This window comes from Peromyscus californicus, unplaced genomic scaffold, assembly GCF_007827085.1.
Source record: "Peromyscus californicus insignis strain IS unplaced genomic scaffold, ASM782708v3 Scaffold_13__1_contigs__length_99412109, whole genome shotgun sequence".
NCBI lineage: Eukaryota > Metazoa > Chordata > Mammalia > Rodentia > Cricetidae > Peromyscus > Peromyscus californicus.
The window spans coordinates 27,780,451-27,796,484 of NW_026294424.1; positions in this window are offsets into that span (position 1 = coordinate 27,780,451).

The window sequence follows — 16,034 nt, forward strand, 5'->3', positions numbered from 1 at the left end:
TAAGCACAAAAGCTAGACTTGGAATGCAATAACTTTAGGGTAACCATGTAACTTAGTCCTTGATTTGACCTCTGAAAGAAAGGCTCACTATTAATAATTAGCAAACATGTAAATGACTAATGTTGTATGTAGTTTGCATATGGAATGACCCCCCACAGGCCCAAGTGTTTCAACACTTTGTCCTCAGTTGCTGGTACCGTTTTTTGTGGGGGGTTTTGTTTGTTTGTTTTTTGTTTTGTTTTGTTTTGTTGTTTTTTTTTTGCAAAGTTGTGGAATCTTTTGTACATGAGGCCTAGCTATCAGACATAGGGCTGTAGAGACAAGCCTTGAAGATTATAAGCTGGCTGCCTGACTTCCCCATCTGACTTCCAGCTTCCTGATCCACTAAGATGTAGAAGACTGTATCATAAGCATCTTCCACCACAGGAGTCCCAGCCACCCTGACCACATCCCCCACCATGATGAATACACCTTTAAACTGTGAGCCAGGTTTAAACTCCCCCCTTACCTTGCTTCACCAGGCATTTTGTCAGAGTGATTAGTAAAGTAATTAAGACACCTGAGATTTTCCAGTGGTCAGCCACAAGATTATGTGATCATGATATGCATTTCTGTTCTGTGTTTTTAAAGGGGCAATTCAGTTTTTACAACTAGGCAACACTCCCTTTTTAGGATCAGCTGCCATTGATAAGAATCAGCCTCTACCCTGTTAGCTCTAGCAAAAACAGCCTGGATGGTCATCTCTCCAAGATAGGCAGGAGAAACATATGCAGGCAAGTCTACTTTCATACATATTAAATACATGAAAAGAAATACATTCTTCCCCCAAAATGAACTGGATCGATTCAGTGTCCTGGGGCACTGGAGGGTAGTAGGGTCCTCTGGGACAGTCAGAAACTGTGGGGCTCACTTGCCTCTTTCAGAAGCGATCTATTCTTCTTTTCAATTGAATGTTCAAGGACAGTGAGACGGGGATATCCATTGTCTATCATTTATGTTAGTCCTTATCTCCAGGTTAGAGCTTTGTTAGACAAAGAACACAGGCCAAGTCTGCCTTTGAAGTCACGCTGCTGCCATGGTTAGTGTCCCATGCTCTATAGCTCCTGTCCCACAGGTGTACACCTGGTACAAACAGCCTCATTTCTAAAAGAGAACAGGGCTGGATATGGGTAGTTTGGATAAGAAAATTTGGGTAGTATGACTGCAAAATGTATTCAAATGGACTTGAACTTGGTTTAAAGCCTGACATGTCACATGATATTCAACTACAAGAAATACCAGTTTAAAATTCTACATATTAGCTTAAAAAGCAGTATGTTGAAGTATTGCCAATATCTGGGTTTGCTTGTGTTTCTGTTTTTCCTTCTCAAAGTCTGAATGAGACAACTGGTAATAATCTTGTTGTGGTTGCTTTGAGATGGAAAAAGTAGATGGATGTTCTTTGCTGGATGTTTTAATAATTCTTATGTTTCTTTGAGACATTAATTTTAATGGCTGCATCTCAAATGAGCTCTTGTTTCTGAGTCCCAAGGGATGATGCATTGTACAACATTCTACTTCATTGTACAACATCACATTAAAAAATCAAGAAAAAAATTTTCCATGGTAGGGATGGGGGCAGGAGGTTGGGTTATGGGTAACAGACACAGTAGAGATGAGCACTCATCTACAGCACTATAGCTCACAATAACTGAGCATGTATGGAATAAATACCTGGAAGAGAGGAACTGAAAAGTTCCAAATGCCAAGTAATTGATAGGATATTGATAGATATTACATAGTTGTGAGAAATACTCATTGTGAATATATATCAAACTATCAGACTATATGTACAGTTAAATATGTACAATTAAAATAATAATTAAAAATAAAACCTTTATTGTAGAAAATGTCAAGTATCTGCCAAATAAGATAATGGTCCTACACTTTTGTCCCTAAGAATAACTGTGTTTATACTTTCTGTGTTAGCTTTCCAATACGTTTCCTTTAATGAACTACATCAACGTACTCAGCATACATACAAATACATATGTGTATGTGTATACATATATACATAAATATACACACATAGTGTATGTGTTTGTGTGTGGTATATGTATGTACTTCTTAGTGGGAATGTGTATGCACACATATGTCACTCTATGCTTTCCCCCATTTTTTCTTTCCTTTTTGAAATTATAATATAGTTGCACTTCTCCTTCCCCTTTCCTCCTGCCAAACCCTGCCATATAATGCCTCCTTGCTCCCTTTCAAACTCATATCCTCTTTTTTATTTGTATTCTTATCTATTTTTGTATTTATTCATGTATGTATATACACATATACATTTCTGAGTATAACATGCTCTACCTATGTAATGTTACTTGTACATAACTTTCAGGGCTGACCACTTGGTATTGGATAACCAGTTGGTGTGCTCTTCCCTGGAGAAGTCTATTTCTTCCATCTTCAGTACTCCTTAATTGCTTGTAGTTCTTTGTGTGGGGTTGAGGCATCATGATCTTTACCCTGTCCATTTCGGCTTGTCTATTGGTGTTATCCTTGTTCAGCTCATGTTTGGGCAGTCATGTTGTTGAGACTTGATGAATGCGGCCTCTGTCGTTAGCAGGAGACACCTACTTCCTGTCTCTGACTCTACTAGCAGTCTCACAGCCAACTTCCTGATCCTCTGACTCCTACAATCTTTCTGTCCGTGCAATGCTACCTGAGCCTTAGGTACCAGATTTTTCTGTAGGTTATATATTGGGACTGGGCTCCACAACTCCTCGTGTTGATTGGCTGTGGTTTTCTGTAACAGTCTCCGACTGTTGCAAAGAGAAGTTTCCTTGATGGAGGATGAGGATGGGGATAAGAACAAATATTTAAAATGTAAGTAGGAATCGTGCTGGATTAGTAAAGTGGTGGCTGTAGCTTCTCCCCCAAGATCCATGACATCACTAGCCCTGTATGGTTAGCTAGGTTTCCTTTACCAGACATGATTTCCCTCTTGTTGAGTGGGGCTTAAATCCAATTAGAGAGCTGTTGGTTACCACCAAGATATGTATGCATTATTGCACCTTTACGGTTATCATACCATTCTGGTCATAGTTGTGGCACATATTACACCTTTATTGTTTGAAGAAGTATCTCTAATTGAACACAAAGCTCATTAATTCAGCTAGTCTAGCTGGCCAATGAGTGTCAGGGATGTCCTGTCTCTGCGCCCTTAGTGCTGAGGTTACAGGTGCATGCTACCATACAGCTTTGTACATAGGTTCTGGAAATCTACACTCAGGTCTTCAGGCTTCCATGGCAGACATTTTACCAACAGAGTCATTTCCCAAATCCCCCATATGTACACATGTGTAAAGAAAATGCATTAATATACACTCTTCTTGAGGTCAGGGCATATTGCCTTGTCTTATTTTAATGGCATAAGGTGTTTCCTTATATGGAATGATCAAGTTGATAGTTACTATTCCTGTATAGTTCAGTTAGGTTGCTTCCCACACAGCTCCATCGCCACTAAGGTGTGTTGAATGTAGTCTACATTAGGAACACTCACTACTGCTCCTGTAGGGATCAACCTAGAAATAAATGTCTCAGGGTCAATTCAGTGCTAAACTCTGGAGCCGTTTGTGTTCCTCCCAAGAGAAGGTGGAGAGAAACCTTCTGCTCATAGAAGTTTTGTGCCCCAGTGGAGGGATTATGGGACTCCATCCTTCATACCTAGTGCGGCATTGCATGAGGAAACACTGTCCACTTCTGAAGCTACTCCAGTGACTGAGAGGAATGACGAGATGAAGATAAATACAGATCGGGAATGGCCTGAAAGAAGGCTCCCTTCATGAGCCTAGTCTAAGCAGTTGCTAGCGGTTGGTTGGACTTTCTTGACTGAGAAAGACTAATGGGCAGCGCCAGGCTCTGGTACAAGATTGCTCTTTCCGTACAATAACCGAGACAGGTTTCCAAGGGGAAAACTAAGTATTGACCATGTTTGGTGTCAAAAGTGAGCTTTTGATTTGAGTAGTATTTTGGTTACAAACAATGTTTTAGATGGTGAGGGACTATCAGTAACCTATTTCTTGGGTTGTTTAAAATTGTTGCCCGTGGAGTATTTAAAAGATATAGGACCACCCTGTCCCTAAAGGGTCCATAAGTGGAGAATTTGGCAAGACTTATAGGCGAGCCTAAACTTTAGTACCACATCTGAATTTCATTCTTTTTTCAACTAAAATAAACTCATGTTATATGAAAATCCTGGTCATACTGGTGTTGTCAAGAATAGTCTGAAAATGACCAATTCTAGGCTACATTTGTGTCAAAACCAGAAATAACTAATAACCTCTGTGTGATAAGTTACCTTCACCCTCCCTGACTCTGTATGTTTTACAGTCCAGGCAACCTACCAAGACAATTCAGTGTTATCCAGGAAGTTTCTCTAAAAGAATGCTATAGGAAAGCCAAACAAACCGAGAGAAGCTTTCACCAATTCACCAAAATTCAGAAGCAATCTTTGCTCAGGGGATAGGCACTCAACCATAGGGGTAACCGCATTTTAATCTAAGAGATAGGAAAACAAATGGACTCAGAAATATGAAAAACTCAATACCAGCCAAAGCAACCCACAACAAATCCAAATCAAGTCAAACTTGCTGTTTAGGGAAAGGTTATACACAATAATAACATGCTTTCTCCTACCAAACCAGCACTGACGGCTGTGTGGTATCTAGTAGAGGAATCTATTGCATTTATTAGTGTAAGTTTGGGCTTCACTTGGGAAATAATTTGCTACTAAATATAAAGGGAAGGACACCCAAAGATTTAGTCTGAGCCAAGCAATTAATTCCCCTATTATTGAGGGCTGAGGGCAAGCAAGACCTGGGCATGTCTCCTTTTAGGCTTTGGCTGGAAATCAGAGCATGTGTTGCTGAAGAGTTCTCTCTATGGGCAGAAGGTGAGAAAATGAAAATATGGAAAAATGCTCCCTTTCAAAGTTAGGTTGGGACCTGTTAGCCTACCTAGGTAAGTTCTACAGAAGTCTTGGGGCCACTAGTACTTGCCAGGGAGTTCTGAGCTGGTGCTCCTGGAGGCTCATAATCTTCTAATTTGGGCTCACCAAGCTGAGACTACCACGTTAAAGAGGACCTTCATCTTGTTTTTATGTGGATCACAGAAAAAGAATGGCTTGTACATTTTTAAATTATTGAAAAGAAAATCAAAATAACATCATTTTATTTGGCTACAGTGACATGAAATTCAAATTGTAGTGTTCACTAATAAAGGTTTATTGCAACACAGACACATTCATTTATTTATATACCATTTATGGCTGCTTTTGTGATGCTCTGGTAGCAGCATTGAGTGAGTGACATGCACAAAATGATTCTCAAAGTCAGACATATTTTGTAGCTGACCCTTAAGAAGAAAGCATTTGCCAGCTCTTATTCTAATGCAACAAGCTCAAGAGCACTACCAGAGGACAATGGAAAGCTGGGTATGGGAGTCCCTGGTGGGGGCCCGTCCTCAGCCTGCACTGCCCAGTGCTCACAGTCTTCAGTCTTCCCAGGCCCTTCTCTTGCGCTGCGAGGCTCTAGAAAAGCAGTGAGCGGCATGCTTATTTTAATACAACCTCAAAGAGGTTGTGGAATTTGGGTAGTTTTAGTACTGTTTATGCACTAGAGTTCAATATAACAACGTGAAAAGTGCCCGTGTAATTTTGCTTCCCTATCACATTGATACTAAGCTACATGATGGCAGTATCATACTCATGATGCCAGTGTAAAGGGTCAAACTGTTACCATTGCAGCAGATTGTTAGTGCCTTTCAATGGACTGTGGGGAACAGTGTGATGAATCTTTATCAGCCATCTTGAGTCCCAGCTGGAAAACCGGGACCACAATAGATCAATGACCGGCAAGTGTACGTGCCAGGCTGGAACTTGTTTGGCTGTGGTTACAGGGCTGGGTTTCTTTAGAGAAGCCAGGGTCAATCCAGGAAAAGGAGAGCCATGACTTAAATAGAAGATCTGCTTTCTTCTGGGCTTTTGCAAAACTTAGCTGTTTTGTTTCTGAAATTGTAAATGTTGACATCTAACTCCAAGGCTTGGGGGTTAAAGCACTTGATTTTGTAAATGTTGAAATCCTGGACAATGTGGCCAAGACTTGTCTGTGTGTTGATACTCTTCTGATTCTCACCATGTGTATATGCACATGTGTATGTGTGTATGCATGCATGTGAGTGTGTGCACATGTGTGTGAAGGCCAGAAGGTGATTGTATCTTTCTCAACTGCTTTCCAATTTATATTTTTGAGACAGGGTCTCTCACTGAGTCTGATGCTAACTCACTGGTTTAGCCCAGCTCTTCATGTGGGTTCTTGGGGATCAGCTCAGGTCCTCAAGGTTGAGCAGCAAGTACTTTACTAATTCTCACTTTTTTACTTTCTTGTTCTTAAGATCTTATAACTACAGTCAGATCCAGGATTCAGCCCCAGGAATCTGGGCTCCAACCTACCACCTTGTTTTGCCTGGTTACACACTCCCTTAGAGATGTATTAGTGAGTGTATTAGTCAGGATTCTCTAGAGGAACAGAAGTTATAGAATGAATATATATTTATTCTATAGGATATATATATATATATATACACATTGTATATATATACATATATATGTATGGTATTTATTAGAATGGCTTACAGGCTGTGGTCCAGCTAGTCCAACAATGGCTGTCTACCAGCAGAAGATTCAAGAATCCGGTAGTTTTTTCAATCCATGAGGCTGGCCGTCTCCGTTGGTCTTCAGTCTGTGCTGGAATCCTGAGGGAGTAGGCTCTGATGCCAGTGAAGGGATGGACTTGCCAGTGAGAGCGAGAAAAAGCAGGCAGAGAGCAACAGCTTCCTTCTCCCACGTCCTTTATATATGCTGCAAGCAGAAAGTGTGGACAGATTAGAGGTGGATCTTCCCACCTCAAAAGATCTGGATTAAAAGTGGGTCTTCCCACTTCAAATTTAATTAAGAAAAAACCCTCACAGGTGTACCCAGCCACTTGTGTCTTGGTTAATTCCAGATGTAGGCAAGTTGACAACCAAGAATTACCATCACAGTAAGGGTCTCATGACTGCCTGTTCACAGTCAGCCTCCAAAAACAACCTCCTGCTCTAAGTAACTTGAGCGGACTAATTTAACATTAAGAACCTCTGAGGGCATGGGTCTGGAGCACTTCTGAGGGGAGGTAAATAGGCAGAAACCCATGTGTGATCCAGCCTTATCAAGGAATCTAAGGACTTCGGTTCTGAACACAAAGAAACATTAAGTTGGGATGGTAATGATTTGAAACTGTCACAAAATATGAAAAACAAAACAAAACAAAACGACTCATCACAGTAGTCAGATGCTCAGTGTAGAAGAAAAGAACAGACAACCAAATGTGAGAAGTTAGACCTCCTGACAACCACACTCCCACATCCACCTGAAGTCCTGCCTGGGAATGGGGTAAGCTGTTAAGACTGGCCTGCAAAGGATGGGCACAAAATTGACCCAAGATCTGTGATCTGTTCCGAAGCCCAGCAGAAGAAATGCTGTCCTACCTGAGATGGGTCCTGATGATCCCTTGCTGGAGCAGAGGGAGCCTCCCAGATAAGAACTTGGGGCACAATGAAGTCGTTGTACTTTTACAGCCAAAGAGGAGTACACGCATCCAAAACCAGAAGCCAAGTTGAAAGCTGAGGCAGGAAGAGAACATACAGCCTTCCCTTCTGTCTCCTTAAATTCGATGGGAATCCGGAAACAAGTCTCTTCTGGGGGAAACACAACCTTGGAGAAATTTACCTTGAACTAGGTCCTTCCTAGAAAGAGTCCAATTGCCTGGTAGGTAGAGTATAAATTTAATCGTTAATTCATACCTTATCCCTCCGCAAGAGTTGTGGTTCATTATTCTGGGAGACGCAGTTCCCACCTTGACCCAGGGAAGCTTCATGGAACATGTAAACCATGAGCGCAGAACCTGCAAGGGAAGAAGCCTGCACCAGCCTTTCTGAGACCTGTTCAGACTTAACGGTGCACAAACATGAAGTAAGGTGCTGCTTTGGAGGAAGTCCTCTAAATGACAACTGTTGTCCTACGTGTCCTTCCCCTCTGACTACCTGCTCTGTCCTCAGAAGATCCCACTGGAACCACGCAGCCCTTCTGAGAGCCAACTCAGGGATAATCTTTAGAAAGCTATGTCTATGGATTTTAGCTACTTCTCTCCCTCAGACACTGTTCACCCCAGGCAGAGCCCCTTTTCCTCCCCTGCATCTCTAGTCCTCACCAGCAATATTTGCTGCCAGATGAAAAGAGCACATAGGATTTTTGGAGAAATGGCAAGTGCAGATTTGTATCGCTGCAGCAAGGAAACACATCCAAACCTCTGCTCATTACGGTATCGTTTCTCAAATCTTTCACAAATCTTCCTTAAAATAGCTATTTGGGTTAGGAAAAGCTCCTCATGGAAACAGGTTTTGAAGTATAACCATAGAGGCCAGTGAGACTGCTCAGCAGTCAAAGTCACTGCCAAGTCTGACAACCTGAGTTAGATTTTCAGGTCCCCCATGGTGGAAGGAAAGAACCAACTCCACAAGTTGTCCCCTGACCTTTTTGTGTGCATGGGTGCACGTGCACAACTACACACACACATGCACACGTACACACACATATGTACATGTACACATGCACACACATAAACACACATGCATGCTCGTGTCTTTACACACACACACATACACACGTACACACAAACACAGAAGCAAGCAGGAATCACAACAAATTTCGTCACAGTTGTCTGGCTACTCCTCTGCTGAGCCTTCGTGGCCTTCCATTGTCGTTGAACATCTCGAGTCACACAGAGATGCAGGTGCCACCTTCCTCAGGTCTCACTGATGCCTTAGTGGGAGCTGGAAATGTCAGGAAGTAATGGACACATAGGGTAGAAGAGCTGCTGTGTACAGACAGCCAAAGATTCTGCTCCTGAATATTTGATGTCTTGTCTAGTCAAGAGACTGACTTTTACGTGTTCTAGTTTACTTCCAAGACTTGTCTAGAAGAGGAATATGACCCAACCCAACTGAAAAGGGGGAAGAAGAGCAAAATGAAATGGTCACATGAAAAGAAAGCCTGTCTTTCCTGTCTTCCTTCTCCTCATCGCCTTCCCCATCTCCCAAGGCTTAAACTCTGTCTTTTTCATCTTAACTCGTTGCCAGGTTTGTATATTTAAGAATTTTCTTGCTTAGAAAAGTGTCGGTGCCTACAACAATAATCTTTTTCTGACTGTATGAGCCTTTAAACTGTTAAGCAACATGGCTAGAACCTCCACTTCTGCTTTGGTGGCTGGCTCCACCCTGATTGTCTCCCTGACAGCTGAGCTTCATGGTGGAGGTACTGGCTATGTTTGGGAGTTTGGGGGTCTACACTGCCACCGAGTAGTGTGATACCCACTGCTCATAAGACCCATTTAAATGTTCATCAGGAGGGCTCATGCCCAGTTTTACCTCTAGCGCTGAGCCAGGAAGCCTTCTCTTAAAGGAGCTGAGCCTCTGCTTGCCAGTACCAAACAGAAAAGGTGGTTACCAAGAAGCTGGGCTTGACTTCGTTTTTGTGTGTTTAGAATCCTTTTTCAAGCTTTGTGTTTAAGTTTTATGTGGAAATTCTGGCCCTACATTGGAATGCCATTTGCAGGCAGACTTTTCTTTGCTGTCTGCCAGTCCCAAGTAACCACACAGAGGCTTATATTAATTACAAATGCTTGGTCAATAGTTCAGTGTAGCTAGAGTTTTCCTGCCTGGCCCACAGTCAGGACAAATCTCTATCACCTGCCAGTCCCACAGCTGTCAGACCCAACCAAGTAAACACAGAGACTTATATTGGTTACAAACTGTATGGCCATGGCAGGCTTCTTGCTAACTGTTCTTACAGCTTAAATTAATCCATTTCCATTAATCTATACCTTGCCACATGGCTCGTGGCTTACTGGCATCTTCACATGCTGTTTCTCATCATGACGGCTGGCATGTCTCTCTGACTCAGCCTTCCACTTCCCAGCTTTATTCTCCTCCTTGTCCCGCCTATACTTCCTGCCTAGCCAATGGCCAATCAGTGTTTTATTTATTGACCAATCAGCAACACATTTGCCATACAGAACATCCCACAGCACTTCCCCCTTTTTTTTTCAAAAAGGAAGGTTTTAACCCTAACAAAGTAAAATTACATATAATTTAGGAATTTGGGCGTAGCTTCTCTTACTACTTCCTGCTGGAGGGGGGCGCTGTATCTTATGGGGAAACAAAGAAAATTTTAGGATCATGGAGTAGTCAGTGAGACTGTATCGTCTGAGCCAGTTGCTTTGAAACCATTCTGGATGTTGGATCATCTGGGCCATGGTGTCATCAGAGACCTTTCAGGGGGTCTTGGCTGGTCAAACCTGATGTATCTTAATCTGGAACAAATCCATAGCCTTTGCCTTTCTGTGGGAACAAAAGCAGAGTCTCCTTTCCAAGGCAACACATTCTTACATCCAAATTTTGAAGTCAAGGTACCTTTAAAATATACATTTTGGCATAACTCAACAGCTTTTACAATCAAATGTTTTTCTGCAGTTAAAAATCCCAGAGATAACACAATCCAGATTCTCTGTGTAATATTCATCTTCACGTGGCTTATTTTTTATATTAATTTTACTGTCTCTTTAAAGACTTTATTTTCTAAAACTAGGTGTTTGTTTCTATAACTGTATATATCACCTTTTTTTTCTCTTTCAAGCCTACGTATATTTTACACACATTTTAAACTATTACATCTGAATCTGTCTTATTGTGAACTTATTGCTTTAAACTGCAGCAGCTGTGGCTGCTGGCTCCGCCCACCTCAGCTTCCCAACATGGCAGTGGTTTTCCGCCAGCTCTGGGAGCTATCATGGGTCTATGCTTTTAGCCAAGCAAGCGTGTAGCCCAGAAACCTTTTTTTGTTTTGTACTAGCAAAGGCTAAATCCACCATGCAGCTTAATGTGCCACTTGCAGAGGCCTCATTCCTGCCATACTGCAGGTCCAGCGCACAGGCCAGGAACCCACCAGTAGCTCAAACCGGCAGCTGCTGCTCATTTGAGAGAGACAATTAGGAAGCTGTTTTTAGTTCCATTTTAGAATCTTTTCTCAGGTCTTTAGGTGGAAACTCTTGCCACCACGTTGGACGCCATTTGTAGCTAGAGTTTTCCTGCCTGGCCCACAGTCAGGACAAATCTCTATTACCTGCCAGTCCCACAGCCATCAGACCCAACCAAGTAAACACAGAGACTTACATTGGTTACAAACTGTATGGCCATGGCAGGCTTCTTGCTAACTGTTCTTACAGCTTAAATTAATCCATTTCCATTAATCTATACCTTGCCACGTGGCTCGTGGCTTACCGGCATCTTCACATGCTGTTTGTCATCGTGGCGGCTGGCAGTGTCTCTCTGACTCAGCCTTCCACTTCCCAGCTTTATTCTCCTCCTTGTCCCGCCTACACTTCCTGCCTAGCCAATGACCAATCAGTGTTTTATTTATTGACCAATCAGCAACACATTTGCCATACAGAACATCCCAGAGCAGTTCAGGCTTGTTATTAGCTAACTCTACATTTAAATTAACCCATATTTTTTTATCTATGCTTTGTCATGTGGCTTGGTACCTTTTCTCAGTATGGCATGCCTATCTAGCTTCTCTCTGCATCTACTGGTGACTCCAGGCTCTACCCCTCTCTCTTCTTAGTCCTTAGTTAGGTTGTCCCACCTATACTTCTTACCTGGCTACCAACCAGTCAGCTTTTTATTAACAATGAGAGCAACACATTTTCACAGTGTACAGGATTATTCCACAGCAATAGGCTCTTCAGGAAACAGTGCTGAGAAAACTGGAATCTCACCTGTAGAAGAATCAAAGTAGACCTCTTTCTCTCACCCTGGATTAAAAGCAACTCCAAATGGACCAAAGACTTTCAGGGATGATCCAAACCTTTGGAAGAGTTAGAGGGAAAAGTAAGAAAGTCCTTTCAAGATACCAACACAGGCAAGCATATACTGAATAGAACTGTACTGGCTCAAAAAACAATGCCAACAATTGACAAATGCGACCTTGTGAAATGGAAGAGATTCTGCATGGTGACAGAAATAGTTAATCAAGAGAATAGGCAGCCCACACAATGAGTGAAAATATTTGCCACCTTTATATCTAAAAGAGGACTAATCTCCAACATATACAAATAACTCAGAAAACTATACAATAAGAAAACAAGTCAGTCAGTAAGTGGGTTGATGATGGGCTATGGGAGCTCAAATGGTGTTGCTGTGATTGATCCCCAATACCTAAGTAAAAGCCTGGGTGTCGTAGGTGCTTATGACACTCATACTACAGATACAAGTTGGTCCCTGGGGCTCACCAGCCAGCCTGTCTAGCCTAATTGGTGAGGTCCAGGCTACTAAGAGCCCTAGATAAAAGAAAGTGGATGGTATTTTTGAGGATGATTCCCAAAGTTGTCCTCTGGTCTCCACATACAGAGGCACAAATGTGTATTTGCACACATGTGTGTACAACATGAGCCAAAATACATGAATTAGATGAAGAAAATGAATGGATATCTCTCAAAAGATGAAGTAGAAAGGGCCAACAAATAGATTAAGACAATGTTCAGCCTCTCTTGCTGTCAGAAAAATGCAACTTTAAATTACATTGAGATCCCTTCTCATTCCAGTCAGAATGGCAGTCACCAAGAAAACAAATAAAAAGCAAAGGCTGGTAAGGGTGGTGCTGTGGGATGTTGTTCTGTATGCTGTGAGCATGTGTTGCTCTGATTGGTTGATAAATAAAATGCTGGTTGGCCAGTAGCCAGGCAGGAAGTATAGGCGGGATAAGCAGACAAGAATTCTGGAAAGAGGAAGACTGAATCAGAAGTCACCAGCCAGACACAGAGGAAGCAAGATGACAAGGCAGAACTGAGAAAAGGTACCAAGCCACGTGGCTAAACATAGATAAGAATTATGGGTTAATTTAGGTGTAAAAGCTAGTCAGTAATAAGCCTGAGCTAATGACCAAGCAGTTATAATTAATATAAGCCTCTTGTGTATATTTAGGTCTGAGTGACTGTGGACTGGGTGGGACACAGGAAAACTTCGACTACAGGTGTGGACATAAGGGGATCTTTATACACAGCTGGTGTGTGTGTGGAACATGGTGCAATGACTGTAGAAATCACTGTGCAGGTTCCTCAAAAAACTAGAAATATCATAGGGCCCAGCTCTACTACTCCTGAGTATTTCCCTAAAGCAGGGGCAGGGGGCAGAATGGGGAAGGCATGGCATATAGGAGGTAAGAAAGTGCTCAGCACACAACACTAAGTATAAAAACTGGCCTCTGTGGCAGAGCACCATGCACAACGAATATCAACCCAAGGGCAAAATGATCAAGCCTAATTAAAGAGGTATCTAATCTATTCATACTTTATTTGGGTTTATTGAATAAAGAAATTGTTATGAACCCACTCCTCCCAGAAAGAAAAAGAAAAAGTCCATGTGCCATGCTTTGTCAGCCATACTTGAATGCTGATTCCTTTACTCCAGTGCTTTACAGAAAAGGTAAGCCTAGACACAAAATCTGGAGAGAACAATGCCATGTGCAAATCTTTTCAAAGTGAAAAAGTATATTCTGGGGCATAGGAAGTGATCAGACAATACTGGCACCTTTGTTCCCCAAGGCAGCATCTACCCTTGCTTTTCTGTGTGGTTGAGTTCTCTACTTGAAATCTCTCTCTCTCTCTCTCTACACACACACACACACACACACACACACACACACACACACACCCCTCAGGGATGAATGAACAAACACATTAGTAACACAGCCTTGAGTGCATCCTTTCAGTATTCTGGGTCTCAGTTTCCCCATCTGTAAAGCAAAGCGGCTCACCTAGATCCCTCTAGTTCTACAGTTCTGTGACTTTAAGAAAGGAACAAAGGCAGCTCAGAAATCAAAGGTGCAGTGGTACGGGTTTGATATCCCCTTCCTCTTGCGGCAGCAGCGGAGTCTCTGTTGTTATGCATAAAGGGAACCTAAGCACGTGTGTCAGTCTGTAAATGTTTAATGACACAGCTAGCTCCCTAAGTGCAAAGCTCCAGGGAGCAGAAACCGCTTGCTCAGAGGACGGTGTGCAAGTGGGTGCTGACTCCCCTTCCACAACAGTTTTGGGTTTTTCTCTAAGCCTGGAGCATCTTCTTTTAACTTGTTACTTCAGAGTCGTGATGAGGCCAAACAGAAACTCCGCTCAATCAAGTTGTGGATTTTCCTTGCTGAATCAGATCAGTAGAGGCTGCCAACAACCCTCTGTCATGGTGACAAGAAAGTCAACCTTTACATGAAATTAAACGCAAGTTTACAAGGGCTACAGCCTCAACTGCACAGCCTCTTTTGTGGCTTTTCTTTTAGTGCATTATTTGTCAGATTTTTATAAGAACATTATTGCTTTAAGAAAAAAAATAAACCCTGAGAAATTACTCTCAGTCTAACGAGTTCTTTTCACTGACTTCAGACATCATTAGGGGAAGGCTATAGCCTAGGGCTGTGCATGAACTTTTTCTTCTAACTGTACACTTTATGTATAATTTAGCTTCCTTGCCTAAATTATTCAAGCAAATAGTGAGTGAAAATAATGGAGTTCACTGAAACCTTGCAGAGTATTAAAATAAAACAGTTTTTTTTTATGTTGGTTTGAATTTTTAAGCTTTTTAATCATGGATTTCAAATGGAACACACATTTCTGGCTTCTTCTCACTCGTCCCCTGTGTCTTGTTCAGAAGGGGAGAAGAAAGAAGATGAACGTCAGTAAACAACCCATTAATTAATCACTGGTGCTGATAATGGCCCCAAATTGAAGGAATGGCATCTCGAGTAGCTAAAGATGTGGTTAGCCCACATTTTAAAAGATGGATACTTCTTCCCCTTTCTTGAGCTGGACAGAGATAAAGCTGAGTCATGTGACTGAAAGAGAGAACTCTCTATCCAGTTTAACAGGGCATCATAGTAGCTGGATTTGTACACCAGTTGCCCCAAACCTATTTCTTAAGGAGCTAAGCACATTCTAAGTGTGACTGTTTTGTGTTTGATTACATGGTCTGAATACCTTACGGCTAGCCTACATAACCTTCAAGGAAATTAGGAAGTCATTGGAAGAAGTGCTGTTTCTGGAATATTTAATATGTTCCCTAGCTTGGTAACGTGGCTCAGAGTTAAGAATTCAGCCAGGATCTGGGGGATTCTCAAACTGTATCTTTTATCAATGGGAGGACAGAGCAGCATCTGCTCCTACTGAATGAAGGGAAGTCTACATCATGGCACATTGTCTCTGGAAACAACAAAGGCTGTGCTAGCAGATCTGTCGACTGGATTCTGAAGAGGCAAATGAAAGCAGGGGAGGGATGTGTGGATGGGGCAATGGCCAAAGCTCTTATAGAAGAAAGAGAATGACCCAGAATAACAGGCCTATAACTTTAATTTATTGACCTGATTAGACACAGGAAAGAATTACCACAAAATCAATTTTCAGCACATAGACTAGAACAGGGTATTAGGCAGTGAGCTCTACTATTATAGAGACTATTAAAGTCTCTACCAGACCCTGTATCTTCTCATCTGATGCCAGAAAATACAATAAACAGGTAGAATTGGAAAATGCAACCTGCATTGGTTTTAATATTCCTGATTCTCGCCAACATGACATTTTAAAGAATTATCTGGAAAAATCCAGCAATTCCATTGTATTAATTTAAACATTGGTGAATACTTAGAAGATAAAATTAAAATCATAGCTTTATACTCTAGAAGTATTGCAGTAGCTTACTTTGTCTCTTGCACTGAATATCTGATCAGTAATATGGAAAAAGTTAGACATAATGATAGACATGAGATATTATTTACTGGAAATGCCACTTGCTGCATGTGTTTACATACAGAACTGTAGGTGGAGTTTTTTTTGTTTGCTTTTTGTTTTTAGAATTAT